The sequence below is a fragment of the Felis catus genome, chromosome B1, assembly GCF_018350175.1.
Source record: "Felis catus isolate Fca126 chromosome B1, F.catus_Fca126_mat1.0, whole genome shotgun sequence".
NCBI classification, from domain to species: domain Eukaryota; kingdom Metazoa; phylum Chordata; class Mammalia; order Carnivora; family Felidae; genus Felis; species Felis catus.
The window spans coordinates 155,935,222-155,953,293 of NC_058371.1; positions in this window are offsets into that span (position 1 = coordinate 155,935,222).

Below are 18,072 nucleotides of genomic sequence, written 5' to 3' on the forward strand. Positions count from 1 at the left end.
CTTGGATAAATACCTAGTAGTTCAATTGCTGGGTCGTAGGGTAGTTCTATTTTTTAATTTTTTGAGGAACCTCCATACTTTTTTGCAGAGTGGCTGTACCAGTTTGCATTCCCATTCACTCCTTTAATCTTTATGGTAATGCTAGAAGGCAAGTGCTATTATTTTTCTCATACTGGATGAAGGAAACTAGTTGTAGAGGATTAGTAGCTTATCCAAGGTCATATAACACAGCAGAAATTACAACCAGTTCTACTGGAACCAGAGGTGGTGCTTTTAATCATTTTACCTGCCTCTCAGTGTAGAATATCTCTATAGTCTATTCATAAAAATCATATTTTATTTTATCATTATGTAGACTAAGAATATTAAAACCAGAAAATGTAAACAGAAACAAACAGTTAAGGCAATAAATGAGCACCTTTATTCAATCTTAATTATTGATACTTGAAGAAATACTTAATAGTTCAACACAAGATATAATCACAGATGGCATAACCTTTACGAATAGAAGAAACATATTCTATGATGATCTGTGTGAAAACTGTTTTGCTCTTTTCAAAAGTTGAGAAAATGTACAAACTTGCTTTGATCCAGCGTAGAAACCATTTCCAGGCAATCGTATACAACCATGATATTTAACAGAATTTCCACAGGTCAATAATAAAATAAACAGAATGTTAGAGTTATATAAGCATACATGATGAAGTCTGAGTATTTTAAGGACTGTGTATTTTGTAATTACATAGATTTAGATGTCTTTAAAATTAGCATGTCATTTCTATTATAAGGATATGATCAGCCAAGTTAAGTAAAATGGCAAGAGAAAAATTTGACAGTTCTCTAATGGTTTATGCATGGAAGTTTTACACCTAAGAACAAAGGATTTTGTATCATGTATATTTTGTAGTTTCTATCTATACTAACACTAAAATTTATTATTTAAACAATCGAGTTATAACAATTCTATTAAGTTCAACTCACCAATTAGAAAAAACTAACTTATGTTTTTTTTTAAAGAAAAAAGCCAACCAAACTGATATTTATAACTAGAATTCTAGTGGCCAGAGAGAAAAAAGCTAATCAATTTAGCTGCATTCCTCACAAAATTTTTTCTAAGTCTGGTTCATAAATCTCCACAACTTTGTAATAACACCACACCTTAAGTCAGAATTTCAGTTATATTAATATTCTACTAAACTTAAAAATTAAATCCATCTTGGATTTAGTCAGTGTTATATATAAAATAGAGCTTTTGGTGTCTCCATCTATTTTGCTGTGATACCACTGTTTGCTGAGAGTACATAAACTTTAGTCTTACCACTATTTAAAAGCATCAATCCAAAGAACATCATGCTTTTAAAAATGGCCTGTGGCATCCCAAACTCATTTATATTGTATTAGCTGCTAATTCAGTAATGTGCCGCTTTTTTTGTTGCTCTAATAACGTCAACAATGAGTTTGAAAAAAAACTTATGGTGCTTAGAATGAGAATTAGGTACATTTAAAAATTTTCCTACTTCTATTTTCTCAACACATTAATCCTCATCACATATCAATTTAGTTCTACAGACATTATCAAGGTTGTACTATGTGCCAGACGGTGTGCTAAATGTTGGTGATACAAGCTGGATGAGATATAATAAAAGTATTCTATGAAGGGTGCTTGGGTGGCTCAGTCAGTTAAGCGTCTGAGTCTTGATTTCAGCTCAGGTTGTGATTTCACAGTTCATGAGATTTAGCCCCACATCGGGCTCTATGCTGACAGCCTGCTTGGGGTTCTCTTTCTCCCTCTCTGTCTGCGCCTCCCCCACTCCTGCACACACACTCTCTCAAAATAAATACCATTAAAAATAAAAGAGTATTCCATGAGTTTATTGTAATAAAGATACAGAGTGTGAGGTAATCTGTAGAAGTGTATTCATTAAACATCTAGTTATTGGGCACCAATTATGTGCCAGACACCTATACATGGTGCAGCCCCTGAGTAGTGAAATATTTAACCTTGAGAAAGTTAGGTGAGTTTTCCTGAAGAAGAGAACATCTAAGCTAGGTGGTACTGCAAGTAAGGGAGCAACATATGCAAAGATATAGAGATGTGAAGTAGCGAAAGTTGGAAATATTCAAGCAGCGAGATATTGCTGAATTATGGAGTATAAAACAGAAAGTGAATCAAGACTCACATCGGAAGGTTTATAAGATCTTCCTTAATTATGCCTATAATTACTCTTTTCTGCTTTCATAACTTCAGGTGTTCTCAATTCCATATCAAATCAATCGTGACTATACATGGAGATAAAGATCTTTTAAAAATCTAATACCAGCTACCTTTTCATCCTTAGGAGCTCATTCTGTCACTGCAGGCAAATTTAGTCTTTGCTGTTTTCTCCTAAAATATTTGACATTTCCTCACCTTGCCTCTTTGTTCCTGCTGTTCCCTAAGCCTGAGAAGCTGCAATTTGTCATGATTCCACCCTTCCTTGAAGCCAAACTTCAGAAAGTACAATTGCAAGAAATATTCAAAGACCTCCCAACTCCATGTTATTGCTTGTCTTCCTAGATACCCTGAGTTCCTTTAATTGAAGATATTTTTTTCTCATAGAAACTTTTTACAACATTGAGCTTTAAAATTGTGTGTGTGTGCTTGCATTTCTGTAAGTTTAAAAGTTCTTTTAACCCAAAAATGTGTCTTATTGATCTTTTTATTTATTACTACCTATATTAATTAGAAAAGCATAGGGTACCGTAAAAAAAAATCCCCAAAAGAGTACTACTCAATAGGAAATTAATATCATGCTTATGGGAAAGTCCTGGGCAAGTGGATGGGTTAGCTGGGCAGCTCTGCTCTACACATTCGGGAAGCTGGGCTGTCAGAGATTCTGCAGTTTTCACCAAGTTCCTTCCAAGGCTAACTCTGGCACTAACACTCCAGCCAACCAGCAGGGAGACTGGGAATGGATTGTAAGGAAGTTTTTCTAGGCCTGGCAGACATCACTTAGATTCCCCTAGCTGTAGCTGAATTACATGTCTACAGTTAACAGAAAACGGCTCCTACGTTTATACTCCAAATAATTTGGATGTTCAGCTACTGATCCCTATCATGTTGGATTGTGTAGCACCTTATATATAGTAATATTAGCCAATATTTGTGGAATACTTCTATGCCAGACTGTTTTTCCTAAGTGACTTACATATATTAACTTACTTACAAAAGCCTCATAAATGTAGGTCTTCTCCTATCTCTTAGAGTTGAAGAGACTTAAACAGATTGTTTTTTGTGTTTTTTTTTAACTAACAAGCAAAAAAACCTTTACCGGGGTCACATAGCTAGAATGTGGTAAAGCAAGCGTTTGATCTGAGTCCATATGCCATGCTGCCTTTAGTAAACCACTATGCATACTGCCTTCAGAAGATTAAACTACATAGATATCAGTTGAATTAATGCAATGTAAGTTTTCAAGTAACTAATCCTGTCTAAGACTCAAGTTTGAAATATTGGTATTCACATTTCACTTTCTACATATACAAAATAGGGAAATGGTTTATTTGAGCTATCCTAAAGAAAAAATTTAAGGATATACATGAAAAACATGTAGAAAATACTTTTAAAAAGACACTTATAGAATGGTTTATAGTATCATATTGAGTCTCATTATCAACATATGTGGAAATATTAGGCAATAGGCAATTTCATATTTCATTATTTCATATCATTCTTAATAGATAAAAGTCTACAATAAATATAAAGGCAGTTTACCAATGCTTGATTTAAAATACTGCCTGGAGGTGCCTGGTGTACCAGACATCTTGGAGACATTGTATTGATAGCTGAGCCTCTGAGTAAATCAATGGATTTGTGCCTTGAAACCAGTTCAAAAAGCATTTTTACCAATCCATTGAAGGATACTGAAGGTAAAATTGTAATGGGAAGGCCTTTAGTGAGTGGGGTCATCCATTCTTGTAATTTCTTTTTACTTTTTAATACACAGGTAACCAATGTGTCTTCACAGGTCATCACTTTTTTAGTTTGCATCAGTTTTATGCTCTATTCTGTGTGATCCCCTCTACCAAGAAAAGGATGTATTGATTTCACTTTGAGTGGCCAACTGCAAACTTAGAGTCTCTTGGCTCAATCAACCAAACCCAAAGCATTTTGCAGAGCATTAATATGGATTGATTTATGGGATGTTTCTTAAGTCTTTCCTTTATTAATTGAGGGAAGTGTATTTATTGCTTGATAGGCATAACTTAAATATTAGCATTGGGTTTATGTATGGATGTTTTTATTAACACAGAGATAAAGTAGTAACTGCCATCTTTTGAGTTCCTAACAATGATACCACATTCTTTTGGTAACAATAATTTTCATTGGGGGTAGTTGCCATTTCTCTATCCTTGATTGAGGTAGGTCAGTTACCTTTTGGAGTTGGCCTCTGCCCATGCCTGGCGAGGGAATCACCGTGTTTGGTTTGAAACTCATAAGGAAACTCATAAGATTGAGACTGGGGCTACCAATAAAGGTTGACAAACTGTTTTCTGCTGAATTGAAGCTGGGAGGATGAGAAGCTAGGGTTACAATAGCCACATCTCCTTCATATAATTTAACAAATATTCAACATCCACCATGTGCCTAACACAGGCATGTGGGATACAGAAATGAACAAAATAGACAAAAATTCTAAACAATTAGATGTAAGAATTAGCCTGAGAATGGAAATGACACAGATGAAGTAGGGCTGAAAAATTAGAGGATTGGGATTTTGTTGACATTCTTTGTGTCATCCCAGGATCAAGCCCACCTGAAATTTCCACTGAAACGAAAAATTCTGTTTCACAGCCAATACATTTCCTTCCTAAAGTGCGGGTTTAATTTGTTACTTGTATTCAAAGGCATCTCAATAAATACTCAGACTTAAACTCATGGACACTATAAAAGTAAATTGAATATTTAATCTGGCATGGACTGTCTTGTTATTGTAAATTCCTCAGTTTTCTTCTTGCTACCACTGCCTTATGTTTTAGTCCATCTTGAACCTTGTGGGAAAAAAATATATAGGGATCACATTATAATCTCTATTTTATGGCTGAGAAAATTGAGTATCAGGTACTAGGAAATATAAATGTCATTACGTGTTCCTACTGCCTGGGGCTTGGGATGTAAATCGGGAAAGAGAACTGGCATGGGTAGGTGCATTGCTGATCAAAAGTGACTAAATCTACTTTATATTAATCAAAGGTATATAACTTAAAATTTACCTTCAACTTGATATTCTTATCCTATTATGTACAATATGACAGATTCTAAATATTTAATGGTTTTTTTCCACACCAGTCGTATGATTTAAGCAAAAATGATCATGCCCAGTCAAAATATTTTTAAACTGTGTATGTGATGATACTTCACTAATTCTGCTTCTAATACCCCTTAGTCCATATCAAAGCTGTTTGTTTTTAGGTGTGAGACTGTCTTTGTTTCCAATGTGGGAAACAAAAATATCTAACCTACAGATTAAATTATTTATATTTTTAGATTGTGAATCAATGTATGCTATTACAGAAAATACAGAAAAGTTTAAAGTAAATAAAGTTAGCACTCCTAATGCTGCAGTTAACTGCTATTCTGGTGCATTTACTTCTAGAAAGTATTTGAATAGATAAATGTTTATTCAATAAACATTTTAGATGAATTTTTGTTTCTTGTGTTGTTGATTTTACCCATTTGACAGGTGGGAGGTGATATCTCACTGCAGGTTTGATTTGCATTTTCCTGATGATGAGTGCTGTTGATTATCTTCTCATGTGTCTGTTAGCCATCTGTATGTCTTCTTTGTAGGAATGTCTATTCATTTCTTCTATCCAATTTTAATTGGATTATTTGGTTTTGGGGTATTGTATCACTTTTTGTTTATATACATATATACACTATATATATATATATACTATATATTATATTATATATATACTATTTGTAAATATACTATATATATACAACATTTATATATATACAACCATATATATAAATATTTTATAAATATATACTACATTTTATATATATATAAATACCCTTTATCAGGTATGTCATTTGCAAATATCTTCTCCCATTATGTAGGTTGTCCTTTAATTTTACCATTTCTTTCACTGTACAGAAGCTTGTTATTTTTATGCAATCCCAATAGTTTACTTTTGCTATTATTTCCTTGACTCAGGAGGCATATCTAGAAAAAATGTTGCTATGATCAATGCTAGAAAAATTACTGCCTATCCTCTCTTCTAGGATTTTTATGGTTTTAGGTCTCACATTGAGATCTTTACGTCATTTTGAATTTATTTTCGTTTATGGTGAGACAAAGCGATCTTCATTCTTTTGGAAGTAACTGTCCAGTTTTCCCAACTTCATTTGTTGAAGAGAGTGTCTTTTTCCTCTGGATATTTTTTTTTCCTGCTTTGTCAAAGGTTAATTGGGGATATAAATGTAGGTTTATTTCTGGATTTTCTATTCTGTTCTACTGAATCTATTTTTGTGCCAGTACTATACTGCTTTAATTACTACAGCTTTGTGATATAACTTGAAGTATGGAATTGTGATGCCTCCAGCTTTGCTTTTCTTTTTCAAGTTTGCTTCTGCTGTTTAGGGTCTTTTGCCGTTCCATGTACATTTTAAGATTGTTCTAATTCTGTGAAAAATGCTATTGATATTTTAATAGGGATTGCATTAAATGTGTAGATTGCTTTGGGTAGTATAGACATTTTAATAATACTGTTTCTTCCCATCCATGAGCATGGAATGTCTTTCCATTTCTTTGTGTCATGCTAAATTTCTTTTTATCAGTGTTTTATAGTTTTGAGAGTATAGATCTTTCACCTCTTTGGTTAGGTTTATTCCTAATAATAATATTATTTTGAGAGTATAGATCTTTCACCTCTTTGGTTAGGTTTATTCCTAATAATAATATTCTTATTATTTTTGGTGCAACTGTAAATGGGATTGCTATCCTAATTTCTCTTTCTGCTGCTACATTATTAGTGTATAGAAATGCAACAGATTTTTGCCCAGTGATTTTATATCCTGCGACTTTAGTGAGTTCATTTATTAGTTCTAATCACTTTTTGGTGGAGTCTTCTGGGTTTTCTACATATTGTATCATGCATCATCTGCAAATTGTGAAAGTTTTACTTCTTCCTTACCAATTTCAATGCATTTACTTATTTTTGTTGCTTAATTGCTGTGGCTAGGACTTCTAGTACTATGTTGAATAAAAGAGGTATAGTGGATATCCTTGTCTTGTTCCTGACCTTAGGAGGAAAGCTCTCAGGTTTTCCCCATTCAATATTATGTTCACCCTGAGTTTTTCATGCACGGCCTTAGGTATATTGAGGCATATTCCCTCTAAGTCTACTTTGTTGATGGTTCTAGATGAATGGGTGTTGTACACTGTCAAATGTTTTTTTTTTTTTCTGTATCAGATGGTCATATTTTTTTAATCATTTCTCTTACTGATGTGATGTATCACATTAATTGATTTGCAAATATTGAACCACACTTGCATCCCAGAAGTAAAATCTACTTGATTGTAGTAAATGATTTTTTAAAATGTATTGTTGGATTCTGTTTGCTAGTGTTTTCTCAAGGATATTTGCATCTATAGTCATCAAAGATATTGGCTTGTAGCTCTCTCTTTTGTGTGTGTGGTGCATTTACTTGGGTTTGTTTACATGGTGATATTTGCCTCAGAATAAATTTGGAAGTTTTCCTTTCTCTTCTATTTTTTGGAATAGTTGGAGTAGAATAGGTGTTAACTCTTCTTTAAATGTTTGTTAGAATTGGCCTGTGAAGCCATCTTGTTCTGGACTTTTGTTTGTTGAGAGTTTTTTGATTATTGATTCAGTATCCTTGGTAGTAAGCAGTCTGTTCACATTTTCTATTTCTTTTTGCTTCAATTTTGGTAGGTTACATGTTTCTACGAATTTATGCATTTCTTTTGGGTTGTCTGTTTTGTGGCATAGTTTTCATATTATTCTCTTACAGTTGTGTTTCTGTGGTGTCAATTGTGATTTCTCCTCTTTCATTGGTGATTTTGTTGAACTTCTTTCTCTCTCTCTTTCTCTCTTTTTGTGAGTGAGGGTAGAGATTTTTCAATTTTGTTGACCTTTTCAAAGAACCAACTCCTGGTTTCATTGATCTTTTTGTATTAAAAATTTTTTTAATGTTTATTTTTGAGACAGTGAGACATAGCATGAGTGAGGGATGGGCAGAGAGAAAGAGGGAGAAACAGAATCTGAAACAAGGTCCAGGCTCTGAGCTGTTAGCACAGAGCCTGACGTAGGGCTCAAACTCCAGAACACCAAGATCATGACCTAGGTTGAAGTCGGAGGCCCAACCAACTGAGCCACTGAGGCTCCTCTCTATTGTTTTTTGTTTTGTTTGTTTCAGTTTCTATTTGTTTTATTTGTGCTCTAATCTTAATTATTTTCTTCCTTCTGCTGGGTTCAGGTTTTGTTTTTCTTTTTCTAGCTCCTTTAGATGTGTGGTTAGGTTGTTGGAGATTGTTCTTGCTTCTTGAGGTAGGGCTGTATTAATATAAAATTTACTCTTAAAACTGCTTTTGCTGCATCTGAAAGGTTTGGGACCATTGTGTTTTCATTTTCATTTGTTTCCATGTACTTTTTGATTCCTTCTTTAATTTCTTGGTTGACTCATCGTTGTTTAGTAGCATGTGGTTTAACCTCCATGTATTTGTTGGTCTTTCCAGATTTTTTCTTGTGGCTGATTTTCTAATTTCCTCATGTTGTAGGCAGAAAAGATTCATGGTATGACTTTGATGTTTTGAATTTGTTGAGGCTTGTTTTGTGGCCTAACATGTGATCTATTTTGGAGAATGTTCCATGTGCACTTGAAAAAAATGTGTATTCTGTTTTAAGATGGAATGTTCTGAATATGTCTGTTAAATCCATCTAGTTCAGTGTGTAATTCAAAGCCACTGTTTTCTTATTTGTTTTCTGTTTGGATGATATATTCATCAATAAAAGTGGGGTGTTAATGTCCTTTAGTATTTATTATCAATTAGTTCCCTTATTTTGTTATTAACTGTTTTATGTTTTTGGGTGCTGCCATGCTGGGTGCATATATATTTACAATTGTATCTTCTTGTTGTATTGTTCCCCTTATAGTGTCTTCCTTTGTCTTATTATGGTCTTTGTTTGAAAGTCTATTTCCTCTGATGTAATTATTCCTAGCCCAGCGCTCTTTTCACTGTCATTTAATAAAAATCCCCACACTTTCAATCTGCATATCTTTAGGTCTGAAATGAGTCACGTATAGGCAGTATATAGATTTTTTTTTGGTTTTGGTGTTTTGTTTCCCGCCCCCCCCACTCTGTCCCCTTGGGGCTTTTGCTTGGAACTTTTATTCCATTTACATTCAAAGTAATTATTGATACATATGTATTTATTGCCATTTTGTTGCATGTTTTGTGGTTGTTTTTGTAGTTTTTCCTCTGATATTTTCTTCTCTTTTTCTCTTTCATTGTTTGTAGGTTTTCTGTAGTAATATACTTGGGTTCCTTCCTTTGTATTTTTGCATATCGATCACTGTTTTTTGATTTGTGGCTACCATTAAGTTTATATATAACATCTGCATATCACAGTCTATATTAAGCTGATGGTTGCTTGTTTTTGAAACAAGTTCTTTATCCTCTCCCCTCCATGTTTTAGATATTTAGTATTTTTTTTATTTCATGTTTAATATTTTTCTTACTTATAGTTTTTGTTTTCCATTCATGAGAGTTCTGCTTAACATTTCTTTTAGGATTTGTTTAGTGTTGATCAATTCTTTTAACTTTTGTTTTTCTGGAAAAGTCTTATTGGTCCTTCTATTCTGAATGATTGCCTTAGTGGGTGAAGTATTCTTGGCTGCAGAATTTTTCCTTTCAGCACTTCTTGCCTGCAAAGTTTCTGCTGAAAAATCAGCTAATAGACTTATGGGCTTTGCTTTGTATAGAACTGCCTTCTTTTCTCTTATAACCTTTAACATTATTTCTTTATCACTATTTCTTGCCACTTACTAGGTGTCTCATTGTGGACCTCTTTGGGTTGAATTTTTGGGGCATCTCTGTGCCTCCTTAATCTGTATCTCTGCTTCCTTGTCCAGATTCAGGAAGTTTTCAGCTATTATGTCTTCAAATCCATTTTGTCCCCCCGCCCCCCATCTGTCTCTTCTCCTTTTGAGATCCCTATAACACAAATGCTATTATGCTTGATGGAGTCACTGAATTCTCTAAATCTGTTCTCATTAGGCAGTCTTTGTCGTCTGTTTTGCTTGATTGCTTCTCGTTATTCTAGCCTCCAGGTCATTAATATGTTCCTCTGCTTCCTGTAGCCTACTGTCTATTCCATCTATTGTATTTTAAATTTCACTTATTGAATTCTTGCTTTTAATGTTTATTTATTTTTGAGAGAGAGAGACAGACAGACAGACAGCACAAACAGGGAAGGGGCAGAGAAAAAGGGAGACACAGAATGTTGAAGCAGGCTCCAGGCTCTGAGCTGTCAGCACAGAGCCTGACGTGGGGCTCCAACTCATGAACCTGAGCTGAAGTTGGACACTTAACTGACTAAGCCACCCAGACACCCCAGATTTATTGAATTCTTTATCTCTGATAGGTTACTTTTTATCTCTGTCAACCGTCTCACTTTTGTCCTCCACCCTCTTCTGAAGTCCAGTGTGTATCTTTTATGATGATTACTTTTAATTCTGTATCAGCCATATTTATTTCTGTTTTGATTAGATCTGCTGTGATTTTGTCATGTTCTTTTATTTGGGACATGTATTCCTCTGTCTCCTCATTTTGTATGCCTTGCTGTGTCTGTGTCTGTGTCTGTGTGTCAGGAAAGTCCACTATGTCTTCTGCTTTTGAAAATAGTGACTTTCTGAAGAAGTCCTGTAGTGCCCTGCAGTGCAGTGTCCCCCGTTCACCAGGACCTGGCACTTAAGGAGAGTTCCTATGTGTGTTGCCTGCATCCTGCTATTGTGTTTGAGTCACTTTCCTTTCAGTTTAGACATCTGCACTGACTCTTTGCTTGTTGTGGGCTGTACTGCTTTCTATAACATTAAGATCTAGGCAGGCTGGCTCTGAGGAGGTGTGACAGCAGAAGGGCTTGGGGGAAGGGCAGCAGTGATAGAATTTGCACTGAACCACTAGTCCTAGCCCAGTCCTCTGAAGTGCAGTGGCTTCAGGCACAGCTTGTGGAGGTGACTGGGTTGGGCTTGCCCCGCCTTAACAAAAATTGAGCTGAGCCCAGAGCCAAGGCCAGCAGGCTTGGAGTTGGTGAATCCTCAGAAGAACTAGTGGGTGTGGTTCACTGCTAGCAGGTTAGGTAGCAAGTGTTTGTGCAGCATCACCTCCCACAGTGGCTCTGTATTTATGCTGGGAGGCAGGGGAGGAAAATGGCACCTGCTGGCCCCTTTGTTCCCAGAGGAGACTGAACACCCCGACATGCTCAGAAATCAGTATGAACAGATCCCTTTTGTTGCCCTGTGCTAGATGTCCCTCCTATGTTGCTTATCCTCAGGTTGTTGTCTTTTTAAGGGCTATAACCTGTCTATCATTTGCCCTCAGGGCTTGCCTAGGCAGAGTGAGCTGATTTTTAAAGCTCCAGCTCCAAGTCCCATTGATTGTACAAACCCCCAGAAGTCAGCCCTTCTGGTTTTCAAGGCCAAATGTTAGGGGGATTTCCCCCTAGCTGTGGGCAAGTGACAACAGTTTCTGTCCTTCCTAACTTCTCCAATGTGGCTTCTTTACATTCAGTTGTAGAGTTCTGCAAGTCTTTGGATCCCTTTCCAGTTTACTGATGTGGATGTGAGTGACACCTAATTGTAAACACGGGATGGAGTGAGCTTAGGGGTCCTCCTACTCTGCCATATTTCCCCAATTATTAGGAATTTTATAGAGAAAATTGCTTAGAGCATGATTGGAAAGGCTGGAGGAGTGAGAATCGGGGGCCACCTGATTTCAAGAACACTCCATGCCTGCAACCCATAGATCAGGAAAATGCTACTACTTTGTCTACAATTGCCTCTTCCCTATAAAGTTTGGCCACTAGGTGAGGAATATGGCCACTAAAACTGTCTCTCAATACTCATGTTACTGATGTTGCTTGCAATCAGAAGGAACACCTGGAAGAGGGCTTCTGCTTCATTTGTCTTCCAAATCTGACAGAAATGCAGTTAATTAGTGAAATATATTTTGCATCCAAAACTTCAGCTTCGTGTAGTCTAGGAGATGTAGTTTTTTGGTTGTAACTCTCTGTAGAATTGGAAGTAAGCTATTATGTAATAATCTTTCCATTACATCTTTCCACATTATTGTTGATGTATAGTAAATCTTTGAATATTTCTTATATTGAGTCTATTTGAATTCAAGTTGGTTTTATGCAACACTAGTTATAGAAACAATATAAATAATGTATAATTATAAGGAGTATTTGCACATGAGCCTGACAAATGTAGATTAATTTGTAATTTAGAATATAGTTTATAATTTAAACTATAAACCATGGTAAATTATAACATTAAAAATGTCAGAAGTCAAAATGGGATTCATGATTGGCACTTATTTGATAGACATTTTTCTCTTTTTTCATTTTTCTCTTCTCTGGACCTAAAACCAAGTTATTCATATTCTTGGTTGTATAGTACATAACAGGACTTTTGTTTTTCATTTGTTGTGGTCCTATCTGGTTTATTGTACTGTGAATCTTGAAAGACATCAATAATGAATTTGATACCATTTTCCTTACACATTGATTTTTGATATCCCAGAAATCAAATTATCTTATATTGCCAATACAATAAATACTGTAAATGTGACCAAATTATAGAAGTTTTGCTTCAGAAAATCCTATGAATTGGCTTTTAGACAATTTACTCAAGTATACGTTAAAATATTTTAAGTTAATATTTGTTGATTTATTTTGAAGCGTTTTAAGCTATTTTTGAGAACTTTTCTATTTTCTAAGCCAACATAGAATTCAAAAGTCAGAAAAAAATGATAGAGCACTGCTTCTATCACTTTTGTATTTCTGCATTTAAAAAATATTCTTTTTAAAAATGAGTATTATAAAAGAAGTATTCTGTCCTGATATTTATCATTGGCCATTCTTTAGTGTAGTTGATATTGTGATGGGAGAAGGAATTTAGAACCTGTTACCAGTGATTTCCCTGGTTTTCTGTTATACCCCTGCTTTCAGTTCACACCAGTCAACAAAAAAAGCAATGATGGCACGGCCTATCAACTTAAAAAAAAATTCTTTTAAATGAAAATGACTTTCTCTATTCTTGGTGTGCTATTTTATTTAATAATATTTATGTGAGTAATGTCAGCAATATCTGGATACTGTTCAGTGTTCTCTATAATTTCAGTATAACTCAATGCAACATACTTATTATACAGTAATATTTGATGAGGTTTGATGATTTAGTATTTCTAATTTTGCTATTAGATGAAAAAGTTTGCCAGTGGAAGACTTGGTTTCTGATTTATTAATTATGTGTTTCAAAAGGTATTATCGCTATTATATATGATGTCTATATATTTTTATGTATAGTTGTGTGTGTGAATCCACAATTATATCCTTTACCCCAGGCATTGCCTTTATTTATTACTGTGCCTAGTGTCTTATTTCTAACCAGAAGTTCTATTTATTTTTGTCTTTTCTGAGTCAAACACCCTGGTAACTTCGAGTGACAATACCACAAATACTGGATATTCAGAGTTCAAGAGCAAATTAAACTGAAAGTTTATAAATCAAATCCTCACTCAAATACATTCCTTACAACTGTTTTGTTTTTCCCTTGTTCTCTTTTGTTTTTTCCTTTTGAATTTGAAGAAGACTGTGCACATGTTGATGTGTGACTATGACTGTTAGAACTTTCTGTAGATAAAGTAGCTGAAGTTCACTCAGTGGTATTATATTTGTAATAGACAGAAAACTGAACTGGGAGTCAGGAAATTGGATTTCTAGCTTCCTCTGATGTGTTGCGCTGAGAGAAGCTATGTTTTCTTTTGTACCTCTTGTACTGAAAAGGCAGCTAGAGCTGGAGGGAGAATACTGTTGTGATTAATCCTGTGATTGAATATGACAATTATATACAAGTTGAAGACAAAGGTGTTTTCTAAAGAGGAAGAAAATTATAGAGTTGGGCTTCTTGATAGGAAATATAAATGGATCCCTGGAGGTTTTCTATGTGGACAGAGAACAAATAATATAGTTACCATATACCTGTTCCATCTTCTGGATAATCAATTGATTTTAATAAAAGCCAACTCTTTAAAGGACTAAAACTTTAAGATTTATTCCTACATTTAATTCCTAACTTAATGTATTAAACTACATATGGCAACAGAAGTATATGATTAAAGTTTTCATATTAACTAACTTATTAGATTTTCAGTAAATATTGAATAACAGAAGTACTAGTCTAGGAACTGGGAATACAGTAGTGAGGGAAACAGAAAACATGAATATTGTTGTTGTGGAATTTATATTTTAGTGGATTTCAAGTACCACGTATTAAGATTCCAACATCAAAAATCCTGAGACTCTATATTCTGAAAATCCTGTAGAAAAATGGACAAAAACTTGACTATTCACCTCACAATAAATGTTATCCAAATAGCCAATAAACACATGAGAACATGTTCATCTGGATCAGTTGTCATGGATAGAAACATGACGTATGATACTACTCTACACCCATCAGACTGCCTAAAGTTAAAAAAAAAAAAAAGGTGGTAAATACCAAGTGTTTGTTGAGATTTAGAATGCCCAAAGTCTTGCATTGCCAGTGGGAGTGGAGATGGCTATGTCCACACTGAAAAACTATCTGGTAATATTTCTCAAAAGTAAACATATGCATATTCTCAGAACCAGACATCTATTAGGCATAACACAATATAATTGAAATATTAACAGTGTGATACATGTTTTCTATCAACAAAATTTGTAATCAGCAAAAACAAACTAGCCAAATATCTATAGACAGTAGGATAGAAAAAAAAAAGAAAAACTGTGGTATCACAATGAAATGAATCTTACAGACACAAAGTTGAGCAAAACAAGACAGAGATAAAAGAATACATACTACATGGTTTGAGCTGTATAACATACAAATCCAGTGTGAAATACCTCTATGTTGTTAGAAGTGAGACTAGCAGCTATCGTTAAGAGCAGGGGTATTGTGGCTGGCAGGGGATAAAAGGAGTTCTTTTTAGTAATATTAAGTAATATTAGTTTTTTTTTTTTAACTTGGCAAAACAGTCCTTGACAGTCAGAAAATTCACTGAGTTGTACACACACATTTACTTTTCTATGTGCATATTATATTTCCAGGAAAAAAAAAGCTGTTTCCTGACTACACACTACTGAGTTCAGCCTAATCAATTAACTGGTTATAATAATTTTCCCCATTAAAAATGGAGATAATTCATAAGCCAGGATGAGGTTATGACAGACTTGTAAGTCTTTGTTTCATGAAAATTGACAATCATGCTTCTAAATATAATGGCAAGACTGTGGAACTTTTATTTATTTATTTTTTTTATTTTTTATTTGTAAACATTTATTTATTTATTTTTGAGAGACAGAGGGCAGAGAGAGAAGGAGACAGAGAATCCCAATCAGGCTCCATGCTGTCAGCTCAGAGCTTGATGTGGGGCTTGAACTGACGAACCATGAGATCATGACCTGAGCAGAAATCAAGAGTCAGATGCTTAACCAACTGAGCCACCCAGGCACCTCAAGACTATGGAGCTTTTAAACAAAACTTTCCTGACTAAATATTAACCTTGTAAAAAGACTCGTAGTGATAATGGGAAAAAAATAGTAACTCCCAAGAAGTTAAAGTTTATTATCTTTTTAATAGAGGTAGTGATAGAAATAATTTCCTATATAATATTAATTATGTGAAAATTAAAAAAATGAAAATATATATGAAATACTTAAAAATTAAAATTTAAAATATGAAAATTTAAATATGAAAATTTAAAAAATGAAAATATATATACTTTTGGAATTTTTAGAAAAATTTTACATAGAGGGGCTTTGAAACTATATCTACCTGATTCAAAATTTTAATTTCTTTAAGTTTATTTTGAGAGAGAGGGAGAGTCAGGGAGGAGCAGAGAGAGAGAGAGAGAGAGACACAGAGAGAGAGAATCTCAAGCAGGCTCTGGACTGTCATGCAGAGTCTGACCTGACATGCGGCTCAAACCCACAAACGATGAGATCATGACTTGAGCTGGCATCAAGATACAGATGCTTAACTGACTGAGCCACCCAGGTACCCCTGTCAACCTGGTTTTAATCTGGCTGTTCTACCAGATAGCTATGTAGTCCCAAGTTATTACATGCTATGAACCTTAGTGTTCTGTATACTAGTTACTAGATTGACTGGATCATGGAGGACACATGACAATCTGTTGGATCTATGAGGGTTGTACTGTACTTGTTCATCGCTGTATCTCTTGAGATCAGTTTGTTACCTGGTCTCAAGTAGCCATGCTAAATATTTGGAAAATAAGGTAAAATTGTACATAGATGCTTAATAAATGGTTCATTTTATTATATGTAAAATTTATGTCCTGTTTTAGAATTTATATATTTTAATTTTCACTCACTATTCTCCAAAGAATGTATAAACCTTTCCAGATGTAATACTAATCCAGTATCTCAAAATTAATATGCAGAGTAAATACTTCAACTTTAGATATCTCATACAAAGTCTAGTGCTTTTCTGACTCTAGAGTAGCAAAATAGATGGTTGTTGTATATATGTGGAAAGAAATGTAGTCTCATGGGCTTTTAGGGCTACAAATGTTTTTCATGAATATTTATTCAAGTCTCTATCAAGCATCCTTGTCAAACATATCTTGATTAAATCCAGTATGAGGGACTCTTCCTCTACCAGTGGGTACTCTATAAATCTACAGCTATTGCTGTTAAATATTCCATATATTGATTTCAAAATTGCCTCTAAAATTGGTTATACCCTCTGGAGCAACAAAGAGTAAGTCATATTCACTGCTACATGACAATCCTTCAACAATTTAAGTTGAGCTAAATCTTCATATGGTAAATTTCTAGATTGTTCATTGTACTATTTGCCTACCTTTGATTTTTGTATATCTTAGAAAAGTGGTTCCCAGTTTATAAGTGATTTTCAAAGAACATAATAAGACAGACAAACTATGATCTGAGCCTAGCCTTGTTTTTGATCTAGCTTACAATTTTACCTTTAGTGGCTACAAAACAATACGGATCTATACTATCTGTGTTATGGAATTTTTTCCAAGATATTGAAATGAAAATGAAAAAAATGAAATGGAAAAAAACTTAACATTTTATACCCCCGCCTCTGGCAACCACCAATCTGTTCTCTGTTTCAGTGAGTTGGATATTTTTTTTTTTAATATTCCACATATAAATGAGGTTGGAGTATATTTGTTCTTTATCTGTCTGACTTATTTCAATTAGAATAGTAACCTGAAAATTGATCTGTGTTGTCACAATGGCAGGATTTTCTTCCTTTATATGGCTGAATAGTATTATATGTGTGTGTGTGTGTATACATATATACAATCTTATAAATAAATATACATGTGTATATATGAAAATATACACATTCATATACATATACATATATCACATCTTCTTTATCCATCCATCCATCAATACATCAGTAGACACTTTGGTTGTTTCCATGTCTTCACTATTGTAAACAGTGCTGCAATGAACACATTGTGGGAGGGCAGATATCTTTTTGAGTTAGTGTTTTTATTTTTATTTTCTTTGGATAAATAATCAGGAGTAGGATTGCTGGGCCATATGGTACTTTTTTTTAAGTTTATTTATTTATTTTGAGAGGGACAGAGACAGCACAAGTGGAAGAGGGGCAGAGAGTGACACAGAGAGAGAGAGGGAGAGAGAGAATCCCAAGTAGGCTCCACACTGTCAGGGCAGAGCCCAATGGGGGACTCAAACTCATGAAACATGAGACCATGACCTGGGCCAAAACCAAGA